Raw genomic sequence first — 26,014 nt, 5'->3', positions numbered from 1 at the left:
TGACATGGGGGCGGGTGAAAGGTTTATGGAACTGCCAGTTAATCAGAGTCAGATTTCACCTGTCCGTCAGCTGTAGGCAAGAGTTCTGTGACAGGTAGGCTATGGTCGCAGATGAGACTGTGAATGGTAGAGGAACAAAAGGACAGAGGACACCACTTGGCTAGAAGCTACGAAAAGAGCAGATTTTCCTGTATTGGGTTCTGGATGGTGAGGGCAGGCAGGAGCCATGTTTTGCAGAGATATGTGGGAATATTTGAATGGTAAATTCAATGAATTGAATATGACATATACCCATAATCATGACCACAGTCATCCTTTTAACACTCTGTGGGATAACAGTGTTAGGCTTAATCAGAAAGAGTCTTTACTCTTTAGAATTACAAAATTCAGGACAGGAACCAAAAAGATAGGCAAAAGAGTTAAAATAATAATACAAACATGAGAAAGCAAGATGTTAAGAATTGTAGGTGCTTAAAGCTGGTAGAAGTTCTACAGATCACCTAGGGTTGAGTCCCTTTGTTGGAGAGTGACCGGCAAACAGAGAGCTGACTTGTCCAAGGTCATCCTGCTTGGTGACCTGCAGTGCTGATAGCTGAGCCAAAGGCTACCCAGACTAACAGGTGCTGGAGGAAGGACCCATAAGTACAGTATTTGGGTGGGAGACAGCCATATACACCATGTATACACCAAGTTGAGATCAGTAGGATTTGAGATCTGGGAAAATTCAACGTTTTAGAGTAACCCCGTATCCTCCTGCTTGTTTAAAATGTGAGTGCTTTTCTTATTGTTTGGTGTTGATCCTGGTGTACCTAACAATGGCCTATTTTACACAGTAGATCCTAGAGATTAGAGGTATGCCTATTTGGCCTTTCGGTTATAGCCTAACATCACCCCTTTGCAATGCCAGGCTGAAAAATGCTCACCTTTTGACAACAAAGGCACCCAATGAGGAAGCTAAAATGAGTATGGTGACAGATATGTGAGAACATTTTGGTTGATGTTTTTACTTTAAGGCATTTCTATTGATGAGTTATGAAGAGGTATTAATCTCTCCTGAGCACACAAGACGATGGCCAGCACCGGAGCCCCACTTTACAAATCATTTTACCATTAGCCTGAGCAGCTCTAACACATCAACAACCAGGGAAAGTGCATTTGCTTTAAGGTAGAATATTTATTTTGGATAATGGATTATTAAATAGATACGTATCATTTATCTCTGCAAGTCATTTTATTGAGAATGATTTATAGCACATCAACAGCCATTGCAAATGCATTTGCTCTCTTTTGAGGGCCGCTCATTTTATTATGAATGGCTTACTGAGCAGAGAGAAACCAATTGCAGAGGACTTCCTTTCTCGGGGCTACGATTTTTTACAAGGGTTGCCTTAAAAATATTTTGTAAATTACTTATACATCTTTTCTTGGCAAAATATCCTGAAGTCCAATTAATATTCCAACTCCATGGGGCCATTCTGAGAAAGAGGGTCCCTATGAAAGGACCTCTGAAACCTGGCATCCTTTACATAAAACGGTAGCCACGTACTCTGACACAATTATATTAGGGAGACTTTGATTCCTCATCTGAAATGTCAGTAAAAATTAGACTATTTATTTATTAGAATTTGATTGACATTAGGGAAGTTTCATGGCTGAGAATGAGAAGAAAAGAACACCTCTAGCTGATCTCGAACTTTTCTGTTCTTGCTGCCCAAAGAAGTCATATTGCTTGCCATTCAAGTACAAGATGGTCCATTATGTGTGAAAATTGCAGAAATGGATGTGAAACACAACCTTGGTGATAATAACTTGGGTTGGTTTAAAACTAATGACTATTAAGAGTATCTTTAGTACCTTAAGGTACATCTAAACGAAAAACACAGATTCTTGGCTACTGCAGTACAATACTGTCAGATTTTTTAATTTCAGAAAGGGTAAACCCTGCCAAGTTTTGAAGGTCTGCATCAAGGATACTGACATAATTTTCAAAGTCACAGTAATACCACAGCACCTCCCCTCGACATAAAACCCAGGGGGTTGACACCAGCGCATCTCTCCCTTATCTATCCCGTGCATAACAATGCTGCCACAGGGCTCTCCTGAATATTTTCAACTGCAGGGGCAGACGTGGGTTTTGCAAATGAGGTGGGGGTGATGTATTTTATTGCCGATACTGTTTCACCTGTACTTAGTCCCACTGACTTGGCAAACCCAGGCCAATTGTCCTTGTTATAGCCCCTGTGTATTTCTCCCCAGTGCACTCTCACAGGGGGAAGACGGGAGCGTGGCTCGTACTTAACTGCCAAGCTGAATGGCTCTGTAATGTAGCTTCAGTGTGGCATAAATTAAGCTGTCATTTTTTTGGCAGCAAGTGCAGAGAGGCGATTTGCCTGTACTGTAACATTTGAAACAACAATTTTCTGGCTCCGGTACTGACTGACAGTTCTGTGTGATACATTCTCAACGTGTGTGCTTCAGGGCTGCAGCTGGAAACTGCCTTCGGGGCAAGGTATTGTCTCTATTAGCAAATCCTGACTGCGGTTGCCCTGACTGTAGACATTTCCTGACTCCTGCTGCCACTCAGCTGGAGGAGGCTGCCACCAGGCCAGCAAAAATGGCACTGGAGATCTATCAGCCTAAGCAAGGGACTTCAGCATGATTCTCGTATGCAAAAAATGGTCTTTTATCATGAAAATCAGATTGCGTGTTCCTGTGTGCTGGCTCTAACTGTGCAAAGCCTTTTACAAATAGGGAGATTTCCCCAAGCTGGGCCAAGGTTTTGTGGGCAGGAAAGACTATTGGATGCTCTGAGGGCCTTCCCGATGCGGACTGGGAGGGCAGCTACCATTCCGTTTCCCAAGCTGCGGGGTAGCTACGGGTACAAAAGCAGAATGTTGATAAAGGTAATGAGGGGTATCAGCAGGAGGGTCTCCGGAGGGACCACAGCAAACTGCTCTTTCTTTAAATGTCCTCCACCCCCTACGCCGCCCCCCACAGATGACTATAAAGCAATATGGGCACCACTACTTGCCAACTCTCTTGAATACACATAAAGGGCAGAAAAGGTTACCTTGAAGGCAGTCAAAATAAAACTGTAATCACGTCAGTCAGGATGCAGCAGGGAGAAATAAGTTATGTTAACCCTGAACTTGCTTGCAGAGTTGCAGCTGGAGTACTGGAAGGTTGCTCCCCAGATCAGAGCAAAGGCTTTCACCAGTTTGGTTAAGCAAGATTGCACCTAACCTACCCCCAGAGTGGGTCTTGATCACATTTTGAGAGCTATTCAAGGAGGAATCCATGATTTCCTTGAGTCTGCATAGTCAAGCTATTTGCCGAGTAACTTGTTCACAGTCAGTAGATTCTCTGTTGTATAAAACTTAAGCCTTTATCTGTTAGTTTTCCTTATTCTGTTTGGTGCTATTATCAGGGAAGATAGAGAACATGTCATAAGCATTCCTCATAAAATAACATTTAGAGGCTATCTGTTCTCAGGTTCAAATATCTAACTTGTGAAAGAATCATTTATTTGTCCAAACAGCAAACACAAAATGTTTGCTATGGGTCAAGCAGTGTCTTGGAGACACAGAGATAAATTACAAATTAAAATTCAAGCCCTCCATTTATAGCCAGAGGCGAACCTTCCTTGCCCACCATTTCCCACCACCGGCCAAGCTCACATCCATGATGCTGGTCATACCTACCTCCTCATTAGCTAGAGTGGCCATGTTTTCTCTTACTTTCATGTCCTGGCTCAAGTGACTTTATTTATGGGAAATGACCACGCCACCCCCTTCTCCTCCTGATTAACTCCCAATCCAGACAGGAAGTCTTCCCTGACCAAATCCTGCAGCCTAGTCAGGGTTAGACATCTCTGCTCTTGTTACTTGAGGATCTTGTGTATATATCTCTTTCAAATTTTAACTGTCTTTTATCTGCCTATCCCTAAAGCTACACTTTAGGTCTTTTATGCTGGGGACTGTACTTTACTCTGTAACCCTGCCACAGTGCCTGGTACATTATGATAGGTATTTAACAAATATTTCAGTAAATGAATGTATACATTTATGTTTATTGTTCTCAGGATACACCCACAAATCTTAAATTCCAAATAATAGGAAAAAAATCTCTGATAATGGCTCATTTTTTTAATTGGGGAGAAAAAAATTACTATATAGGTAATTCTTGTTATATTTCTTTTATGATATTCTATCAAAAGTGTATTATGTCCCTACATTACTAATCCATGTTCAGTCTATGGTCAACTAGCTTCTAAAGATCTTCCTGCTGTGCATAATATTCTACCATTCTCTAGAGCTTATTTCTGTAATTTGCTGAGCTATGGTCATCCATATTGAATTTTCATTCTGCTTATTCTAAGCCATATTACGAGCTTGTCAAAACCATTTTAAATTCTCAGGCTAGATGTGAACATTCTGTGTTTTCTCTGCCCATGACAGGATAAGGCAAGGATAATATATGTGAAATAAGAAGATCCAAAACCAAAACGGGTAAAACACTCCTCAGGTTCTGAAGTCAGCCTGTGGCAATGCCATGTTATGAAAACTGGCAGTGGGGAGAGAACAGAGACCTGGGTTCTGGTCTCCGATTTAGCATTTACAAGCTGTGACTTTGACTAAGTCACATAACCATTTTATACTTACCTTACATACATATTTTTGTGCAATTATTAGTGCTGTAGTAATGCATATCAAAAAAGATGTGGAAGTTAGGAAAGATTAAGTGAGAGTATTTTTGTTACTCTTAAATCTTCAACAACCATACAGATGTGCAACCAGTGGGAAAATAGTCTCTGCTACTTCTCTGCCTGTTTCTCTATATCCTCCTCCTCATGATCATCTCCATAACATTGATTAATTACATACCTACTCTATGAAAATCACTAAACCAAGCTCTATAGTAACCTATTAACCAACCAGCCAAACAGTGAGAAAAACCTCCCATTATATCTTGCCTTAAAAAACTTATGAAACACTCACATAAGAAAAGATAAATTGAAAACGAGGGTCTATACCTGGGGTCCCCAACGCCCCCGGGCCGTACAGCAGGAGGTGATCTGCAGGCAAGTGAGCGAAGCTTCATCTGCCACTCCCCATCGCTCCCCATAGCTCGCATTACTGCCTGAACCATCGCCCAACCCCCGTCCATGGAAAAATTGTCTTCCACAAAACTGGTCCCTGGTGCCACAAAGGTTGGGGACAACTGGTCTGTACGATAAGTGCCAAGTGAGCATTCCCCCAAATACCTGCTATCAGAGGTGTCTGGGACAGCTTCAGGCAATGTTATTTGAACCCAGACTTTGACATTTTGATTGAAATCTAATCAGTGGAGAGGAAGAAAAAGGGTGTTTCCTAGGGGAGGAGATGGTGTGTGCAAAAGTTCAGAGGTAGAATTTGTACACCCATGTCCATAGCAGCATTATTCACACTGCCAAAATGTGGAAACAACCCAAGTGTCCATTGACAGATGAATAGATAAACAAAACGTGGCATTTATATACATGGAATATTATTCATCCTTAAAAAGGAAGGAAATTCTGACACATGCTACAGTATGAATGAAACTTGAAGGCATTATGCTAAGAGAAATAAACCAGTCACAAAAGGACTAATACTGTATGATTCCACTATATGAAATAACTTAGAGTAGTCAGATTCATAGAGACAGAAAATAGAGTGGTGGTTGCCAGGGGCAGAGGGAGAAGGGAATGGGGAGTTACTATTTAATGGGTATAGAGGTTTAGTTTTGCAAGATGAAAAGAGTTCTGGAAATGGATTGTGGTAATGGTAGCACAACAATATAAATGTACTTAATGCCACTGAACTGTATACTTAAAAATGGTTAAAAAGGTAAACTTTACATAATGTGTATTTCAACACAATTTTTAAAAAGTTCACAGTTAGAAAAGTGTAATTTAGAAAAAAAATGAATAATAGATGGATGTGGCAACACTGGGCCAAGAAGAATGAATATTGATATTAGACCATTGGGTTTGTCTATGGTGGGGCCAGATTGTAAGAGTTTAGGAAGAGAGTGAATGGTGCGAAAATGGAAATAACATCACTTGCTTAAGAAGTTTGACCGTGAATCATATTTCACCTACTGTTATGATTAAGTTATTGGAAAGCTTTGGAAAGTATTTTTAGAGTTAAGAGATACTGTTACCAGGCTTCCCTGGTAGCGCAGTGGTTAAGAATCCACCTGCCAATACAGGGGACATGGGTTCGATCCCTGGTCCAGGAAGGTCCCACATGCCGTGGAGCAACTAAGCCCGTGCGCCTCAACTACTGAGCCTGCGCTCTAGAGCCCACGAGACACAGCTACTGAAGCCCACGCACCTAGAGCCCGTGCTCTGCAACAAGAGAAGCCACCGCAATGAGAAGCCTGCACACCACAACGAAGAGTAGCCCCCGCTCGCCGCAACTAGAGGAAGCCCACGCACAGCAACCAAGACCCAACGCAGGCAAAGAATAAATTAAAAAATAATTTAAATTTTTTAAAAAAAAAGAAAGAAAAAAATTCCCAAAAAAAAAGAGATACTGTTACCAAACTAAGGTCCAGCTGCTTGCCACTCGAAAGTCAATACTTGAGAGGCAAGTGTTAGTACAAAGGAAAGGTTGCTTTATTCAGGAGGCTGGCAACCAGGGGCGAAGGTAGACTCATGTCCAAAAGCCAACTCCCCATTGCTGATCGGGGGGCAAAAGCTTTTAAAGGGGGAGTTTCAGGGGTGTACAGGCAGAAGGGGGGCTACATGTCTCATCTGTCTGTTAGTTCTGACAACCATCTTGAAATTAGTCCTGTGATGATCTGATCAGCATCATCTTGATTGTTTTAAGTACAATTAGTCTTTAGTTCCAGGGTTGAGTTGTTCCCATTTCTTTGAGGCCAGTTCTCAGAATTATGGCAGCTTATGTCATGGCTACAATCTGGTCGTCACGTAGTTAACTTCTTCCACCTGATGGAGGTTCCAGTATCTACAAAACAGCTCAAAGGCTATGGCTCAGAATATTATCTATAGCCCTTGAGGAGGAAGTAAATGTCCTTGACTTCGTTTAATGACTCAGCTATTATTTGGTCTTGTTTGACTGCTTTCCTTTGCTTCTGCATTTTCTCACTTCTCTGATTAAATTTATTCTTTGGCTAAAGTTTTTCTACAGACAAAAGGCAGGTGGAAGACATGGGGGGATGGGGGTCTGTCCTGGGAAGGCCCCATAGGGTCCTGCTCTGTTTCTATACTTTTCAACCAGGGATTGAAACCCAGATTCTAGCTTTGTTTTTGTAAGTAGCTGTGTGCATTGGTCAAGAAACTTAGCTCTCCTGGGTTTTTCTTCCTCCTTCTGAAAGGTTCCCTACTTCTTAATATGAAAATTGTACCCTAGATTTGAAGATGTGGTTTGACATTCTGAATGAATTAAAAAATAATGACTTTGTTTTTCTGAAAAATCAAAACCAAAGCACCACTAACCTGCACATCAGACAATAACACGAGCTAATGCACATTGAGAACTTGCACTGGGCCAGGTGTCTCTGTAAGCACATTACATATATTAACTGATTTAATCCTCCCACGATCCTGCCAGGTAGGTTTTATTGTCAGTCGCTGTTTACAGATGATGGGGCTGAGGCAGGAAGGAGTTCTGAAAATTACTTGAGGGCATATAGTTAGAATGTAGTAAAGATGCACAGTCTGAGGCCAGAATCTCAGGGAGTTATCAACCACATACAGTCATTCAGCATCTTCATTTACTTACTATCTTGTTCTGAATAAAAGAAATACCCAAATACCCAACATCACTTAAGCTTTTTGAAAGCAACTTGACTTTATTTTTTTCTTTCAAGGATCCCTAAAGAGGCAAGAATCCCATATTGGGAATTCTCTAAATCCTTGCTCCTTGAAGTGTGTTCTACAGACAAGCAGCATCCGTATCACCTGGGAGCTTGTTAGAAACGCAGGAGCTCAGGCCCGATCCCAGACCTACTGAATCAGAATGTGCATTTTAACCAGATTCTCTGTGATTCATGTGCACACTGAAGTTTGAGTAGCATGCATCTAAGTGCTCTGTAATCCCTTCCAGCTCTCTAGTGCCATGATCCAATTTCCTTTCCTGTTCTCTCACCACACTGACTTGTCCAGCAGAGTTTGCTCTGCAGAATTCGTCCAGGATTACTTAACTTGCCACCCAATATCTTGTGCTCCCTTCTCAACTGAGGAATTAAGTCATTTCCATGAAATAAAACGTGGCCTCTATTGATTTTTTTGCAGCCCTCCAGTTCTGAACTTGACTAAATGTTGTCTCTTTTCACCCATAATGGGAAACACAAGTCTGTAACGGCAAAAGGCTCACCCATTTCTTGGGGGTCCTGACAGGCATGTGTGGAGATCGCTTCCCTATCACTTACCTTCACATATTTTGACACTTTCTCATACCTTTATTGCCTGCTGACAGAGTTACTGCAAATCCCCTTCCAACTGGCCCTCTGCAAACTTCTATCAGCAGGTTTACTGTATTCAAATGGCTACTGCCAGTCAGACAGCATCACCTGCTCAAACGCTCACTCAGACTGACTTCTTCTAGAGATCAGCTTTTCAGACCAATGGGACACACAGTTAAGACTCCATGCTGCTAAGAGATGCTGTCCTGATCCTTTTCTGTTGGACTCTTAAGTCCCCATGTCATGGAGCTATGAGTCAGGAGCAGCCTTGAGTGGAATCTGTGAGGCATTCTCCCTTCCCACTTGCTTTTAAAGTGAATTCAGAAGATGTGGCCATTTGGTGACGGTTCATGTTACCCACAGGTTTCTAGGCTGCGTCAGTTTTTTTATGAACTAGCTTAGCATATTTATTATATCCACATTGAGTAGCATCATTATAATTAAGCACCTGTCACGATTTCCATTATACGCCCCGGTTTTAAGGGACCTAACACGCAGCCATAAATTTTACTTTTGACTGAAATTTGGCATGCCTGACTCCAATGCCTAATCACACTTTTCAGTAAAAGCATGAAATTATATTATGCTTCCCAAATACTAGTTTACTCATAATTCTTTTATGTTCAGAAGAAAAAAGATGCAACTTCTCCACTTCAAAATGGTCATCAATGTTTTTCAAATTAAAAATCTAAATATTATAAACTGGAACAAAACTATGTTATAGGGCATAAGAAACTTCATAACATGATTGATTTATAAACCTGAAGCTGTTATATTTTCAAGAATTAGCAGTGATGATTACATTAAAAGCAACAAATTATGTGCTTATGTAATTATATGTAAATAACCTAAAGAATTGTATACTCTAACACATTTGAGGCAATTATGTCCAGCAACCTACCATATATATATATGGCTTTTTCTCAGTTGTTTGGTGGGGAGGGTTAGAGAGAGATGACACATGAACATGCCACTTTTGTGGCTGAATTTCCAGATGGGTAAATATATCATAACACAGCCTGAATATGAAAAAAGAAAAGCCACCAAGATCCCCATTTATAATGAGAAATATTCCTCAGGATAAAATACTGTGGCTGACTGAATAGTAGCCTCCCAACGATGTCCATGTACTAATCCCCGGAACCTGTGAATATGTTACCTTAAGTAGCAAAAGGGACTTTGTGGATAAGGTGAAGTTAAGGATCTTGCAATGAGAAGATTACCCTGTATTATCTGATGGACCCAATGTAACCAACAGGGGTCCAGACAAGAACAAGGCGGGAAGGAGTCAGAGAAGGAGCTGAGACTGAAGCAGAGGGTTGAGTGATATGGGGTCACGAGCTGAGAATGTGGACAGCTTCGAGAAGCTGGAGAAGTCACACAAATGGATTCTCCCTTAGAACCTCCAGAAGGAAGACTGCCCTGCTGACACCTTGATCTTAAGGCTTCCGACCTCCGGAACTATAAGAGAATAAATTTGTGTTGCTTTACACCCATAATTTTGTGGTAATTTGTTACCGTGGCAATAGGAAACTAATAAAAATACTTTAGGAAACTAAAGGTTCAGGGAAGAAGACAGATCAAGTTCATTATTTTTAAACTTTTAAGAGCTGCTAGTGTCTTTCAGAAAGGTAAAAGGAAATGCTTTGGGAAAGCTATTTATTAAAAATTTTTGAACTATTCTTCTTTCTCAATGATCAACGTTTCAGATGTCCCATTATTATTACCAGGAAACCTAATTCTAATTGCTCTGGTTCAGGAATAGGGTATTAAATACCTGGGATCTTCCTCCCAAAGTAATGGATGCTGGTTTGTGCACCGTGTTGCTGGGCTGTCCAGGTTGACTTATTGCTCAGTGCAGACTCCTTTATTGTTTGGGAGGATACTGGAAGCATTTTAAAAAGGAATCAGCAGGCAGGTTTGGGCTTTACAGTCCTGTGAAACTATGGTGTTTAGCTCTCATTACCTTTTAAGTAAGCTGCTTCTGATAACGCATGTACGGCTAAGCTCAGTTTATTCAACTCTACCTTCCTAACAGGTGCATCTTAGACCCGGAAGGCCAATCCCTGTAACTATCTCCTTCAGCCAAGAGGAAATTGCCAGTCCTCTGCTCACCTGTGTGAGAGGACGAGTGCCAGGAATGCACCAGCTTCCGACAGAACACTGGTGCGCAGGTCATCCTGGGTATGAGATCTCATGCATTTGCTTCCTTCTCTGAATAGTGATAACAGATAATGTGCTAGGTGTTCAGCTAGATAGATGACCAGATTATAAAATCTCTGAGTCTTCAAACTACCCTAACTCGGCTTAGGCCCCCAGAAGCGCTTTCCCAACCTTGTGTATTGCACTAGCAATAATACCACATAGGTAGCAGTAAATTATATCCCTATACAGCCTGAACCCTTGCAACCCAGCTGCAGAAGGAAGCTATTCATGCCAGCACTGATGCTCCCTTAAAGGGTGCCAGAGCCTCTGGAGGGCTGGGATCATCATCCTGCATGTCCATCCCTGAAGACTGCATCCTGAGTCACACACAGTGATAGAGATCCAGATAAAAAAATGTTTGCAGATATATAACCATGTAACAATGCTTCTCCCCACTCCAAAAAACAAACAGAAACCCCCCCAAAACACAACATGCTCAAAAAGGAGATCTGCCACTTTTATGGCTTTATTATGTGTTTTTAAATTCTATAAGTGACCAAATGGGACTCAACAACTCTTTCAAACCATAATGGGGCCATTAGATTATTTTTACCTGGCTTTGTACTAAATGGATCCCTAGGTAGCTGAAAAAGAACTGAAAATTGAACTGAAAACATATGGGGGCTTGCATTTGAAAACCCTGGGCACCATTTGCACATTATGTACCAGCTCTTATCCCTTTTGGCCTTGTAATAGGGTTATTTATGTATGCGTCTAATCTCTACTCCTGGACCGGAAGCATCTAGGATCTGGGTACAACTAGGTACCTAGTCATTGCACAAAAAGCATTTATTGGAAGACGGAGAGGGGAAGGGAGGAGGGAGAGAAGTAGGATGGCCCCTTCCGTTTGCCTCGTATCTTTCTGCAGTAGACACCAGATAAAACAGGAAATGCACTTGACATTTGGCTACAGGGGCCAGCACTCCTGGCTCTTCTGTTTCCGTCTCCATAGGTCAGGAGGAGGTTGGCACCTGGAATGCCAGATGAGACTACAGGAGGAGGAGAAGCCTGGACAGTGCTGAGTTTATGGTTTCACGAGTAATCCTGACGAATATGCTGTGGGCTCCCCTCCCCATGCGTTCAGAAGCATCTCTCCAGGAGGTTTGCCCCCCACGGGACGACGCTGGTAGAGACCACAATGCCAGTTTGCCTGCTTCCATGCTTCCATTGCCCCCTGCGCAGCTTCAACTATGAGTAGCTGTTGTTTAAGGTAATTGACCTGAAAGCCCAAATTTCAAGCATGTTATCTCCCATCTGGTAACTGCAGGCCTTCTGTCCCTACTCAAGAATCTCTGGGCTGTCTTGCATGTGCTGGTAAATCAGACTGAGCCAAGGCTCCTTAGAACCAAGGTTCCCCTTCCTCAGGAATTCGATCCCCTCTGGACCAGGGCAGTTCTCTCAGGCTGCCTCTGCCCTCTGCCCTTACCTGGCCACAGTTTCATCCTCTGAGGTTGTCGGTGTCCTGGACAAAGTTTCCGCTGATTCCAGGGAGTTCTCTCATGCCCCTGGGTATCCTGAGGCTGGCAGCTGCTTTTGCCAAGGCAGAAGATCAGAGATTGAGGTTAGGCAAAAGGGGCAAGCTGATTCCACAGCCCTTATCTCTAGTTATATCTTCTTCATCTTTCAGTGGACTTTGTGGCTGGTCTTTGGATTCCACATAGCAAGAGGTGGTGGCCCCTGACCTTGTTTAGAGTACCCCCTCCCCCCATTCCTTATTGTGGAAAGCAGAGTATTGATTCAAAATTCAATACAAGTTTCACCTGAGGTTGTAAGTTATGATGGTTGCCTGGCAGAGGTCTAGCTGGTCCCATGCTCTTCCCTCTTCCTTTTGTTTGACGGGCATCCTGGATTTTTCAGATTCTCCTTCAGGAATTTTTTCCAGATTTACCTGAGCCATTTGGGAGGAGACAGTGCCGTTTGCATCCTTCACCCCTCCCAGAAAGCCCGGAGGCAATACTCTGGTCCACCAGGAAACAATACTCTGATCCACCAGGAAACTACTTTTTTTTTTTTATAAATTTATTTATTTTATTTATTTATTTTTGGCTGTGTTGGGTCTTCGTTGCTGCGCGTGGGCTTTCTCTAGTTGCGGCGAGCGGGGGCTACACTTCATTGCGGTGCGCGGGCCTCTCACTGCAGTGGCCTCTCTAGTCGTGGAGCACAGGCTGCAGGCACGCGGGCCTCAGCAGTTGCAGCACGCGGGCTCAGTAGTTGTGGCTCATGGGCTCTAGAGCGCAGGCTCAGTAGTTGTGGCGCATGGGCTTAGTTGCTCCGCGGCACGTGGGATCTTCCCGGACCAGGGCTCAAACCCGTGTGCCCTGCATTGGCAGGCAGACTCCCAACCACTGCGCCACCAGGAAAGCCCAGGAAACTACTCTCTTGGATGCAACAAAAACAAAATGGCAGTAGGCTTGTTTCACTGAGTCTCAGCATTTTGCCTTTTGGGGCTAGGAGTTGCTTCCTCTAATCACAGCGGCCTCTAACTGCACTGGCCTGAACTCTGAGAGATGCAGTGGCTGGCTGCTTTGAGCACTGAAGGACTGGTAGGAACTTTTGAGACTCTTTCAGACAGAATGTAGTTCTCTCTTAAGCCACTGACAGTAGTAGTGATTGAGTGTAGTTCTGTCTTAAGCCTCCCCTTCCTCTGGGAAACTGGAAGCCCGCCCCACAGCAGGTTCTGAGGCTAACAGTGGGACTTATTCAAGGCTGGCACCACCTACACTACATCTTGTGGCAGGGCCCTTGTGAAACAAGGTTTCTAACCACCATGCCTGGGGAGACTTGCCCCCTGCCTGCTGCTAGGTGTTAGGACAACACCTGCGAGGCCGGCCATACGTATGAACACCTGACTAACCTGTCCTTTCTCATCCCGTCTGCCTGGTTCACCTGCACGGGCATCAGGCCCTCCCCCTACCACCTTCTCCTTGCCCCTTCTGAGGCCGGCCATGCTGGCCCTTCTGTGTGACCTGTGCCAGCCAGTGTTCCAGTACTTTCTTCTTCCTCAGTTTGCTGAATGCACTTCCTCTCCATCCCACCGCACGAGAGGGCACACTCAGGGTCAGGGACACGCCCAGGTTCAAGGTAGAGGGGGGCTGTCATTACAGACGAGGATTCTAAGCCATACCTGCCACCAGCTGCTTCATTTTCTCCAGAAAAAGTTTTACCCTTGGAAATTCTCTCACCAATGTAGAGGAATTAAGGATGATTTTCTAGGAACCCTTCTCCTTTCCTTGTATTTTCCTAGAGATAGAAGGAAAATTGACACACCCAGCAAGCTCTGGAAGGCTACCAGGTATTTTCTTTTCTCCTGAGTATTCAGACAAGCACTTTCTATGCCTGAGGAGGAGTTTCAACAACCAAATCAATTAGCTCTAATCTCTGGAGCAGTGGTTAATCCCTGGTACACAAGTGCATGATCCAGGATTCAAATAACCCCAGAGAAACCCCATAACATGTAACTCAGACAACCCTGGGCCTCCCAGTGGTGCTTCAGTGTAGTCTCCTTGTGACTGAATCCCAGATTTCTCTAGATCTTTAGCCCACATCTAGGTTACTTTAAAACTTTGATCCATCCCACCCGCTGAGTTTCCTCCTCCTCCCTGCAAGTTTTTTTGAACATTCCAGAGAGAACTTTGCATTTATGACCCCACTGCCATCTCTCATCACCCGCCTCCTCCCCAACTGATTCTGAGCCATCCCCGTGGAGCCACAGCTTGGCCACAGATGAGCCATGGTTCACTGTTGCCACTCCCGCTGCTGTCAGAAGCCCACCCAGGATCCCCCTCTACTTTGTGAATTCAGGACAGTGCCCTGCCGCCATGGCCACTGCTGTTATTACTTTGATCCCAAGTGTAGAGGGCTGAAGGCAGCCTCGCCTCAGTGGCGCTGTAAGAGGGGACTCACTGTTTCCCTTTGTGTGTTATGCTTTGCTCGGAGGGGCCCACAGCAGTGAGCTCAGTACCCTGAAATGTTAAGAAGTATGAGTGGGCTTCTTTCTGTTTACCTATAATCTGCAATAGTAATAACTCCAGGGTAATAATAGTAATAATCGCTAACATTTACTGAGAGCTTATCACTCACTGTTCTAAATGCACTTTGCATGCATTTACTCATTTCATCTTCACAAAGGCTCTGTGAAGTACCTTCCATTACTACCACCCGCATGTTACAGACAAGAAAACGGAAGCACAAACCAGTGAAGAATAGCCGGAGGTCGACAAGGAGGAAAGGTGGACCTGGAACATGGCTGTAGAACATGCGTCCTTAATGGCCGTGCCATTCTGCTTCACACGTGCATGTGCCAGCTGCTTGGAGCATAGAAAGTTTCAGGGAAAACCAGCATGCGCCGCTCCCGAACCGTGTTCTCCTTGGAGGAATACAAACGGAGGCCAGGTCCCAGCCATCATGCCTCCCCAACCCCCTTCCCTTGTCTTCTTTCTTCCCTTGTCTTCTTTCTTAAGTGGCTCAGAGTTCTCCTTTGCAATTTGACTCATGTTTCTCCTCCCCACCTTCCACCCTACTCCAGGTAGTAAGACATGCCTGTGTTCTGGAACCTCAAACATAGACACGGCTTGAGGACTTTTCAGAGAAGCCCCTTGTTCTCTCAGTGAATTAGTGGATGCATATAGTTGGGGGAAAGATAATGTTTGCCTTCACAGCCAGATGTCCCTGAATCCCTACCCCAGCCAACCAGGACCTCCCTCATAAAAATATGGATTATTTCATTACTGTTCCCTAAAAAGCAAACTGCAAATCTTTAAAGTCAAATTTCTGATAAGGTTTTGTCAGAGTGATTATTTTTCTTCTTCTATGAGATATTATTGAGGAAAGAAGTTAAAGAAATTAAGAGCAATCCAGACCATTTAGGAGAACTTGGCCAAAACAACTCGTATTTCCCACTTTTGCACTATTCTCATCAAACATGATGACAAGATCAAGTAACTATAAAGGACTTGGCATCACCATGGTCCAGTGCAGCTGGTTGCACAGAACTGGTCTAAAAATGAAATGATTCTTCTGTTGTTTGCTTGTTACTCACTTCAGATAGAGAATACAAGACCAAATGACCTTCTTCTCGGCTTGCAAGTGATGTCACTTGCATGCAGCTTCCCTGCATGGCCTCTTCCCCCCTCCACAGCCATCTCCAATGCTGTCTCCATTTGCTTTTTCCCTTATACTATTTTGCATTCAAACACATTAAATGCAACCCATGTTATACAAGCCATTATTTATTCTCACATCGAAACACTGTAGGTCACCCACCACAAGCTAGAGAGAGAAAACCCATCAACAAATAGGCCCTGTCCATTCAGCTTAATTGACATTTCCATTGTCTTTAACTAGGGTCTCTGCATAACAGCGTATACCAGAAAGGATGTGGCAAGAACACCCATTGGCTGCTGCCGGGCTTAGCTTCTATAATTGAGCGCCATTTGCCCAATGCCGAAGGGTTTTCTGGGCGTGTTTCCCTCCTTTGTCAATGCTAATGCAATGCCAAGTGATAAAGATGCCCTTTGGCATTCAACACTCTTAGCCTTTAATAATAAACACTTTCTGCATCTCAAATTGCTGCTATACATGAACAGGTTTTAGTCAACCTCTGAAGTGAATATGTACCTTCTCATTACAGGGCAACGGTGGTGAGAAAGCAATTCACTAAGCCATAGGGTTGGCAATCACCCATATTTTCTGCTATGAGTAAATAACTTCAATTGATTTAATCATAAAAGAATAACAGGAAAACTACATTGATTTCCAAATCCCTAATGTGAACATCAGACTCTATTGACCAGGCTGCGTGCAAGGAGGTTGTAGCCATTTGTATGAACTCAAGAAACATCAATACTTGATCATTACTCCAACAAAAAAAATGACGATTTGGGCCTATTTCAAAATGGATTGAAGTAATATTATGCAGGGTGATTGGGCAATCTAGGGTGATATAAGTGATAATACGCTGCAGTGCTCATTAGGTTAAAAAGAACAAAATCCATAAATTCTGGTGAACAGTTCTCCTGTTAATTGTAACAGGTCATTCACCTTCTATAGTAACAGTAATAACACACTAGACCTCTATTTCTATTAAAGCAGCCAAATGGTGTTGTCGAAAATTCATTTGTTGCTCATGTAAATTTAACGGCTCAGAAGAGCAGTACATATAGAAAATCTCTATATAAATGGAGAAAAATAGTGTTTGTTTCCCTGACATTGACTGATCGTTTGGGGTTTAGAAGCAAAGCCCAAAATCTTTAGGAAGAACATTAATGTATAAAAATGTGCAAAAAGAAATGAACATGTTGTTTATTTTAATTCAGGAGAAAGAATGTTGCACTGAGTAGTTAAATGGGTGAACGTGTTCATATAAGTAGGGAGAGGCTGGGACAATGGGGCCTCAGCCAGGACTATCTCAGGCAAAGTGGGATCTGGGCTCACTGTGGAGTGAGGAGGCTGACTGTAAACTCTGCCACTAAATTGCTTTGAAATGCCAAGCATGTCACCTTCTAGTTTGGGGTCTCTTCTTCACCTGCAAAATGAGATAATCTGTAACCTTGAAGTCTTCTTCCACCTATAGAAATCTGACCCTGAACCAAATGCTTGGAGAGTGATTTTTAATGTCATCATTCTTTTACTTATTATATATTACTAGCAATGCCTCTTAACTATTGATGATCTCACTACAAACAGTTCCTCCTTTACTATGCTTTACTGAGGCAAACGATGATTATGTTAATGAAAGTTCTTGTCTATTGCAGAAGATATAACAGGTGGACCCTCTCCCATTGAAAAGACCCAAAGCTCTTGATAATGTTTAAATATGCAAAACGTTGGTGAGCGTCACTCTGAGCACTTACCATGTGGCGAACATCTTAAGGGACTCAGTGGTCGACTTCGTGGGTGCCTAGCAGAAAACCAGGTCTGCCGGGACAGGGAAGCCATGGAAGAAAAGATATCTGCCCTCAAGTAGCGTACATTGTTGTTAGGGAAATGAAATTAACACACGAAAGAATTACTGAATCATATGTGAGAGTAGATAAATGACTCCAAAATTTAGTTTGAAGAATATGCTGTAGAATTTAGAAAAGGCTGAAGTCAATGAGAATTGGATTATTCAGCAAAGTAATGGTAGCAAAAAGGAAGCCTTATGAATTGTTGTGTTTCTCTAAACATGTGGCACAGAAGACAATTTCAGGCATAGATAGACACTAAGCATTAAGAAACATTGAGTCATTTTATGAGAAAGTTTTTCCCCTTTCAATTCCTTTAGTTATGCTAGTAAGACTTTACCCTCTCTCTATTACATTTTAGTTTTCCTTTGTAAGAGGAAGAGAAAATAGACCTCCAGAACAGAAACTTTGGTTGGCAAAATTATCACCTATGAGTTAATAATATGATTGTATCCCCATTGTATTAATTTTAAGATTATCTTCTACTTCTAATTCCATTAAATGATAATGGTTTTCCTTTTACAGCCGTGATATAACATTTACATATATATATGTGTGTGTGTGTGTGTGTGTGTGTGTATATATATATATATATTTTTTTTTTTTTTAGGAGCAGAACAGTTAACAATGTATGAAATAAGAAGTGCTATAAGCAGCATCCAGATGTGGTCCTGAAGATATAACATTTACATATATATATGTATGTATGTATATATATATATATGTGTGTGTGTTTGTATATATATATATATTTTTTTTTTTTTTAGGAGCAGAACAGTTAATGTATGAAATAAGAAGTGCTATAACACCATTGTAAAGCAATTATACTCCAATAAAGATGTTAAAAAAAAAAAAAAGTGCTATAAGCAGCATCCAGATGTGGTCCTGAAGATATAACATTTACATATATATATGTATGTATGTATATATATATATATATATGTGTGTGTGTTTGTATATATATATATATATGTATATATATATATTTTTTTTTAGGAGCAGAACAGTTAACAATGTATGAAATAAGCAGTGCTATGAGCAGCATCCAGATGTGGTCCTGAAGATATAACATTTACGTATATATATGTATATATGTATGTGTGTGTGTGTGTGTGTGTGTATATATATATATATATATTTTTTTTTTTTTTAGGAGCAGAACAGTTAACAATGTATGAAATAAGAAGTGCTATAAGCAGCATCCAGATGTGGTCCTGAAGGTGGTATGTGAATGGAAGTTTGGAAAATACTGTTGAAGTAGAAAGAGCACTGGCCTTCAAGGTAAAAGCCTGGCTTTCAATCCTCCTTCTGTGGTTTATTAATGGGGACCTTGAGTAACCACTTACTCTTGCTGAACCTCAGTTTCCTCGTCTGTAAAGTGAGGGGTTGGATGAGATGAACTCCAAGGTCGCTTTCAGCTCACATTTGTATGATTAAAGGGCTATTGAAGGCTTCTGAGCAGACAGTGACAAGATGAAAGTGACATTTAAAGAAGATTAGTCTGGCAATGGCATGAAGGTGAGTTTGGAGAGGAGGGGGCTTGGGGTCGGGGAGGCCAGATAGGTAGCTGCTTCTGTAATCCAGGAATGAGCTGATAAGGGCCATGGCTCGGATGAAGGCGGTGAGAATGTGAGGGATGAAGAGACATAAAGAAGCACATTTCAAAGGAAGATTTGACAGGATTTGGAAACTAAATAGTGAATGGAATTGTAAAAGTGACTTGGGGATTTTGAACCTGGTGAAGTAAAAAGGAAACTTTTTGATAAAATATTTATGTTGGAAAGAAGAGCTTGTTTAGTTCTGAAAATCTTGAGCTGACTGCAAGATACTGATACTGAAATGCTCTCGGGACAGATGAAAATACAGGACTGCACTTAGATAAAAAGAATGATGAAGAACTACAGATTTAGGAGCTTTCTTCATTGAAATGATGAATACATAAATTGCTAGAGAGAATGAAAAACAAGAAAAGCAGAAAGCCTCAAATTGAATTTTGGAGTACGATGCCTGTTATTAAGGGAGCAGGAAAGACCAAGAAACGACAAAAAATATAGAATGCTTAGAGTGTGAGAAAAACCAGAACAGTGTGGGGTTCTGCAAGCCAAAAGAGGAATCAGTTTTCGAAAGATGAGTAGTACTGCACACAGAAGACCATGAAGGAGGAGCCCTGGAGCAATGACAAATGCTGATCGACATCATCAGTGCCCTTTGCACAGAAAACATCAGAGGGGAAGCAGCTGATTGAGATTAACAAGAGATTAATATTAAGAGCCTGTTGGAAGGGAAAAGTGAAGGCAAAAATATGGAAATTTAGCTGGAAGTGGAAAGAGAAAAATAAGATACTGGCAAGAGAAAAGCTGCCGATTCAAGGAAAGTTGATTTTTAAAAAAATACACACACACACACATACACACACACACACACATATATATGAGTAGACTGTAATGTTTATAACAGAGAGGGATCAACAGTTCTTGGAAAAAGAAAGCTAGAAGTTTCTGGAAAATGAAGGGAGATAAGTTGTGGACCTCATATGGTCAGGTCTAAATTATGAACATGGCCACCCTTGAGTCACCAAAGGTCCTCATAATTAATGTCAAAGAAAGAGGCCTCATGTATATTTCCCCTTCCCCAGCACATCTCTACCAGGTTCAGGTGTAAAAGACACTAAAAAAATTAGTCAGTGTTTTCTAGGGTAGACTTTACTGTAGGTTCACTCATCCAAGCACTCCCAACCTCAGCTGGCCCCTGGGGTGGGAATGGCCATGCACTTTTCCTATATCACGTCTGGGACAACCTGGCTTTCTTCTTCTGATGCCTTAAGCGTGAAGTCTGGGTGCTCACATCATCAAGCCAGGAATTCTCTTACCACCCAGTATTTTACAAACTGGCTTTTAGCTCACAACCTTTAAATATATGAGGACTTCGACATCTCATAACCCAGAGAAGAAATCCATTTGCCCCAAATAACTAGTCTGAGGCCCAGCCCTTTCAGTGCCAGGAGTTCCCCTGTCCTTGGGTCCCATCCTGAGGCTTTGCCCTCCTGTTGAGGACCTGAGATCCAAAATTGCCTTTCATTTCCTGTCTGTAATCCATCAAAACACAGTTCTATCCGTGGCCACTGATCTCCCCCAAAGGATAGAAGAGACATTATCTAACTAAAAAATGACTTACAAAACGAGAGTGCTTTCTAGAAGGATTTGCATCTTAAAAGAGAGAGAACAGTTTGAAGTGGACCCAAATCCACTTTTAAGCAGTCTGAGGGAGTAAAATAAAATGTACTGCACAGCTGGCCAGGAGATGTTTTAAGGAAGTCAGGGATCTTTCTGGATCCTTTGAGTCCCACGGGAGTCTAATATTGCTAAGGAGAAGGGCTGATTCCACCTCATTCATTCATTCTTTCATTTGTTCAGAAAATGTTTGGTCAGCTTATATCAAGTGCTAGGCACAAAGTGGCATCCTAGTGGTGAAGGGCAAACAGTCCAGGCAAGGACCTCGTCCTCAGGGTCATGGCCAGCCTGTCAAAGAAGGCAGACGTGTAGTTAGGCTATTATATTACACTGCCTCAGAGTTCCAGCACTGAGACTCTCTAGTGGGGCTGTAGACCATTGTCCTGCCCTTTCTATCCCCTTCTTCCTATCCCCTGCCCTATAGGTCCTCCCTCACTCCAATACCCTGCTTTCCCCCATTCTTAACTCTGCCAGGTGAAAGCGTCTACCTGACCCCATGGCTGGGGTCTCTGAGAAGTCTGGTTTCCACCCACCAGTGGATTTAGCAGCTGGGCACCATCAGTCCACTCCTGGCTCCAACTGGCTTTGGCTTCCTCACCTGCAGACTTTTACTTGTGCTTCTCCTCCCCCAGGAATGGCATTTGCTTATTCCTTTGCCATAGCTCTTATGCTGTTTTGCCCTCCTGTTTAGTTAGTTGGTTCCATTTCTACATCTGTCATCAACCTGCAAGGTCAGGGGTCATGTCTTTTTAATCCGTGTATCCCCCGTAGCATGTTTGTGTTTTTGGTGATCAATAAATGTTGATTTAATGTGTTAGGAGCCCTCCCTTCAGTCTCAGTTTATAGAAATCCTGTGTATCCTTTGAGGAACCAATTAAATGCTGCCTCTGTCAGGCAGCCTTCTCTGATTGCCTCAGCCTCATAGGATGATCTCTTCCTGCTCAGAATATCTATAGCCTTTGGTTTGAACTACTCTTACTGCCAGTCTCACACAAGGCTTTGTACTGTAAGCATTGTATATATGTGCCTCATCTCTACTAGACTGTAATTTTTCGGAGGGCAGAGGAAATTTCTTCTGAATGTCACCCTGAACATGATATTGCCTGTAGCTGGATTTTAATATGTACTGAATCAGTGTGCTTGAACAAATGAATGAACTGAATAAATGAAGAGGACAGGAGCTGAGGAGCATAGCTGATTCCACCCAAATGCTGCCTTCATTTATGCTTAGATTTCAGAGTTCCATGCATATTTAACATGGGCATTTTTATGTCTTTCAGGTGCCTATTAAAAATAATGATTGTCATTAGTTTAATTTTCCAAGTAACTAAGGACCACAAATATTCATTGAAGAAAATCTTTTTTAAAAAAATCTATTTTATTGAAGTATAGTTGATTTACAATGTTGTGTTAATTTCTGCTGTACAGCAACGTGAATCAGTTATACATATATATTCTTTTTCATATTATTTTCCATTATGGTTTATTACAGGATATTGAATATAGTTCCCTGTACTATACAGTACAGGGAATGTACTTAAAATACCTTCCTGTTTATCCATTCTGTAGATAATAGTTTGCATGTGCTAACCCCAAACTCCCAACCCATCCTTCCCCCACCCCACCTCCACCCCTTGGCAACCACAAGTCTGTTCTCTACGTCTGTGAGTCTGTTTTGTTTCGTAGATAAGTTCATTTGTGTTGTACTTTAGATTCCACATGTAAGTGGTATCATATGGTATTTGTCTTTCTCTTTCTGACTGACTTAGTATGATAGTCTCTAGGTCCATCCATGTTGCTGCAAATGGCATTATTTCATTCCTTTTTTATGGCTGAGTAATATTGCATGAAGAAAATCTTTACAATAAAAGATGGAGAAAGTTCATTGTGGTGTCCAGATTATTATATATTCTCTAAAACATTGACCCTTCAAGGGTTGGGAGGTTGTTTAGGACTCTTTTCCTTTATTGAGTTTGAAACAGGTAGCTGTACTTTTTTCCCGTTACACCTTCTTTTCTCTTCTCTTACTCGTTATTACTATTGCTATTACTACAACCAGCAGCCTTCTCCCTTCCTGTCTTCTCAGTTCAGCTTATTGAATCAATAGCTATTTATTAAGCACCTAATATGTGGCTGTGAATCTGCTCTAGCCTTGAAGAGCTGACATCCCAGCTAGTTAGAGTAGGGTATAAAGCATGAGACACACCCATGGAGTAAGGAATCATTGGTAGTAAAACAACCACACTTCAGTACGTGTATTTTGCAAACTCTATTTTGGATTTGAGTGAGCAAGTAGACACCTGGCTCTCCACCGTGCTCCAGAACAGCTGGTTGAATAACTGAGCAGGGGATGAGCTTGGTACCACTGAACTTACAGCCTCTAGAAGAGAATTGATAGCCAGAGAGAGGAAAGGATTTGCTTCATTCTGCAGTGAAATCAAGTTGCAATTCAGCATCCTGACTTCTTTTCTCTTGATTTTGCTATCAAAGCATGTTGTCTTCTTATAATAAATCACTAATGAGGTCACTAAAATAATGGAGGAAAGCAAGGTAAGAAAACCATAAAACCATACTTTGCCAGGACTAATGATGCAATATTGCCAAGAAATTAACAAAGTCTTTTTTCATTCCTTTATAGCAAAGGAAAACAAAAGGAGTGACCAGTTACATAACCTTTCTCATGAAAATTTTCACACAGAAAATGTGCAGAATAGGCATTGTAGTACCTCCAGTAGTGATGGAGTAGAGATTTCTCTTATCTAAAATGTAGCAATAGCTCACATATCAGTGTTTAGGGCAATAAACAACTACATCATTAATTTCTACCTTAGAATCATGAATGATTTCACTTTCTGTCTCTAAAAGCCCATAGACTCTTAACTATTGAAAATGGAAATAATTTGCCATTGATTTGAGCAGCCTTTTAGACTACAGGAATAATGATCTGTGGGATTTTTAATGACCTAAACTCCAGTAAGAGTCCTTGAGAGCTTTTCAAAAAAAAAAAGAAAAAAAGGAGGAAGAAGAAAAAGAAGAGCTTGACCCAATGTATTAAAGGTGCTTGAGAAAATAGACTGTGCTCTGGGGAAATTTAGGTTTTATAGCAAAGAGGCTATCACAGATGCTAAGAATCGAATCCCTTGTGCCTCAGAGAAGACTGGGCAAGGAAACTTTCAAAGAAGGCAGATGAACACTTCTTAGGGAGATTTTTATGTGAGTAAATAGTCTTCAGGCATCTTCGTGGCTACAATTTTATTGTCTACATATGCCTCGGGCATGTTGCAAATCATAAACTCAGACTCCAAGTGACACCGGCGGCAAGCACGTGCCTTGGCTGCCTTTTCACCTTGTATCCATTGGTGTGTTAAAGAGCTGTTATGATGGGCTCTTTTTTCCTCACACCTGTAAGCCAAAGTCATTGTCCTGTTAAGTGTATAATGATTTTAGTATTTTTGGAGTGCTAGCCACAGGGTTTTCCCATTGCATCATAGAGCAGCAACCCTATCCATAATGTGTGGGGGAAGGGAGAAAGAAAGGAAGTTGGGTTGAGAAGGACAAAGGGAAGAAAAGAAATTTTCTATTTGGAATACAGGACCTGAGCTGCTCTCAGTAAAGAGTTTCTTAGGCTGTCCTAAGTGAGCTATGTGGTGTGTCTGCAGACGCTTTCAGTGCCCGAAGGCTCATCAAAATGGCAAATATTTTTAAATGGGCCTCTTGCCCCTCAAGTTTCTGAGAGCTGAGCCCTGCAGGAAACTGATATGATGTACACCTACCTTCAGACTCTGCTTGCAGTGTTTGCCTAAGCCCACTTTTGTCTGGTTTCTAATCCATCGGGTATTAATGTTAATCTGATATTTCTGAAGTGCTTAACGGTGTTTGTCTATGAAAGGCGAGGTGGAAAAGCGGACTGATGGATTGATTGGCTGTGGATTTGACAGGAATTCAAATTTTGAAAAACAAACCTACTTATCTGAAAGTGCCAAATAACCATCATATGTTTCCTGAAAATATGAGCAATATATAAAGAATCTTACAAGACGGTGACACTAATTTCCATGTTTGCTGCACCATTTTAGCACTCCCATAAACCTGTAGTAGCTTTAACAGAAATATGGCCGGATGAGGCATATTTTATTCCTCAGCATGCAAGCCTAATGGAAAGAAACTTTAACACGTTCTTAAACAGTCCCTGCCTTCAAACTTAGGGAAATATTTTAACAGACATACAATTCACCGTCTCTCTACCTTTAATATTAGGGGAGATAACCTCGTATCTGGTTATGATTTACAGGATCAGGGCAAGTGTTACAGACAAAGTACAATTCTTAGAAAGAAGTTTTCTGCCGAAATTATAGCCCAACCATTGGATTTTAAAAAGAATTGGTCAAATTAGCATAACTCCATATTTTATCATATGTGATGATTTTACCCCCAACAGCTCTTTATTTGTTTTCCACACAGTGAATTTCTGGATGGTGGTGGCCACTCTGACCAAGTCTTTGGTAAAACTGTCCTAGGGTTCCTCCACGGGGACCACGTTATAGCTGAGACTTTGAAGTTCTTCTCAAAAATGAAACTGGTGGATTGGGCCCAAAGATGTCCTATATTGAGATAAATTCTGTGTAAGCAAGGCTGAAGTATATACGTTTAAGTATATTGAGGGAAACATTTTATCCTACTACATTTTTAAAATTAGCATTTTTAACATGAAAGCAATATATCACCTATAAAAAAATAGAACATTCAAACAAGCAAAAGGAAGAAATGTAAACATAGTCACATTTAAGCTTTGGTATCTATCCTTTGAGATTTATTCTTATGTATAAAAGTCAACTATATATCATTATATATAATATATGTTGAGTATAATGAAATATGCTTAAATTTAATTAAAAATTATTTTTAGATAGTGGTGTTAGTTGCACAACAATATGAATGTACTTAATGCCACTGAACTGTACACTTAAAAATGGTTAAAATGGTAACTTTTATCTTTACTTTACCATAATAAAAATACATATTTTTAAAATAAAACGAGGTTCCAAAGAACGTGCTACTTTGTTACTTTTTTATGCTAATGTATTACGACTATCTCTCTCTGTTAATCAATATAATTCAAGAGCAGCGTCCTTAGTGTCTATACTACAGAATATTCTACTTTGTGGATATATGCTTTAGATCATT

This window comes from Eubalaena glacialis, chromosome 8, assembly GCF_028564815.1.
Source record: "Eubalaena glacialis isolate mEubGla1 chromosome 8, mEubGla1.1.hap2.+ XY, whole genome shotgun sequence".
NCBI lineage: Eukaryota > Metazoa > Chordata > Mammalia > Artiodactyla > Balaenidae > Eubalaena > Eubalaena glacialis.
Note: the sequence above shows the minus strand (reverse complement) of the source record.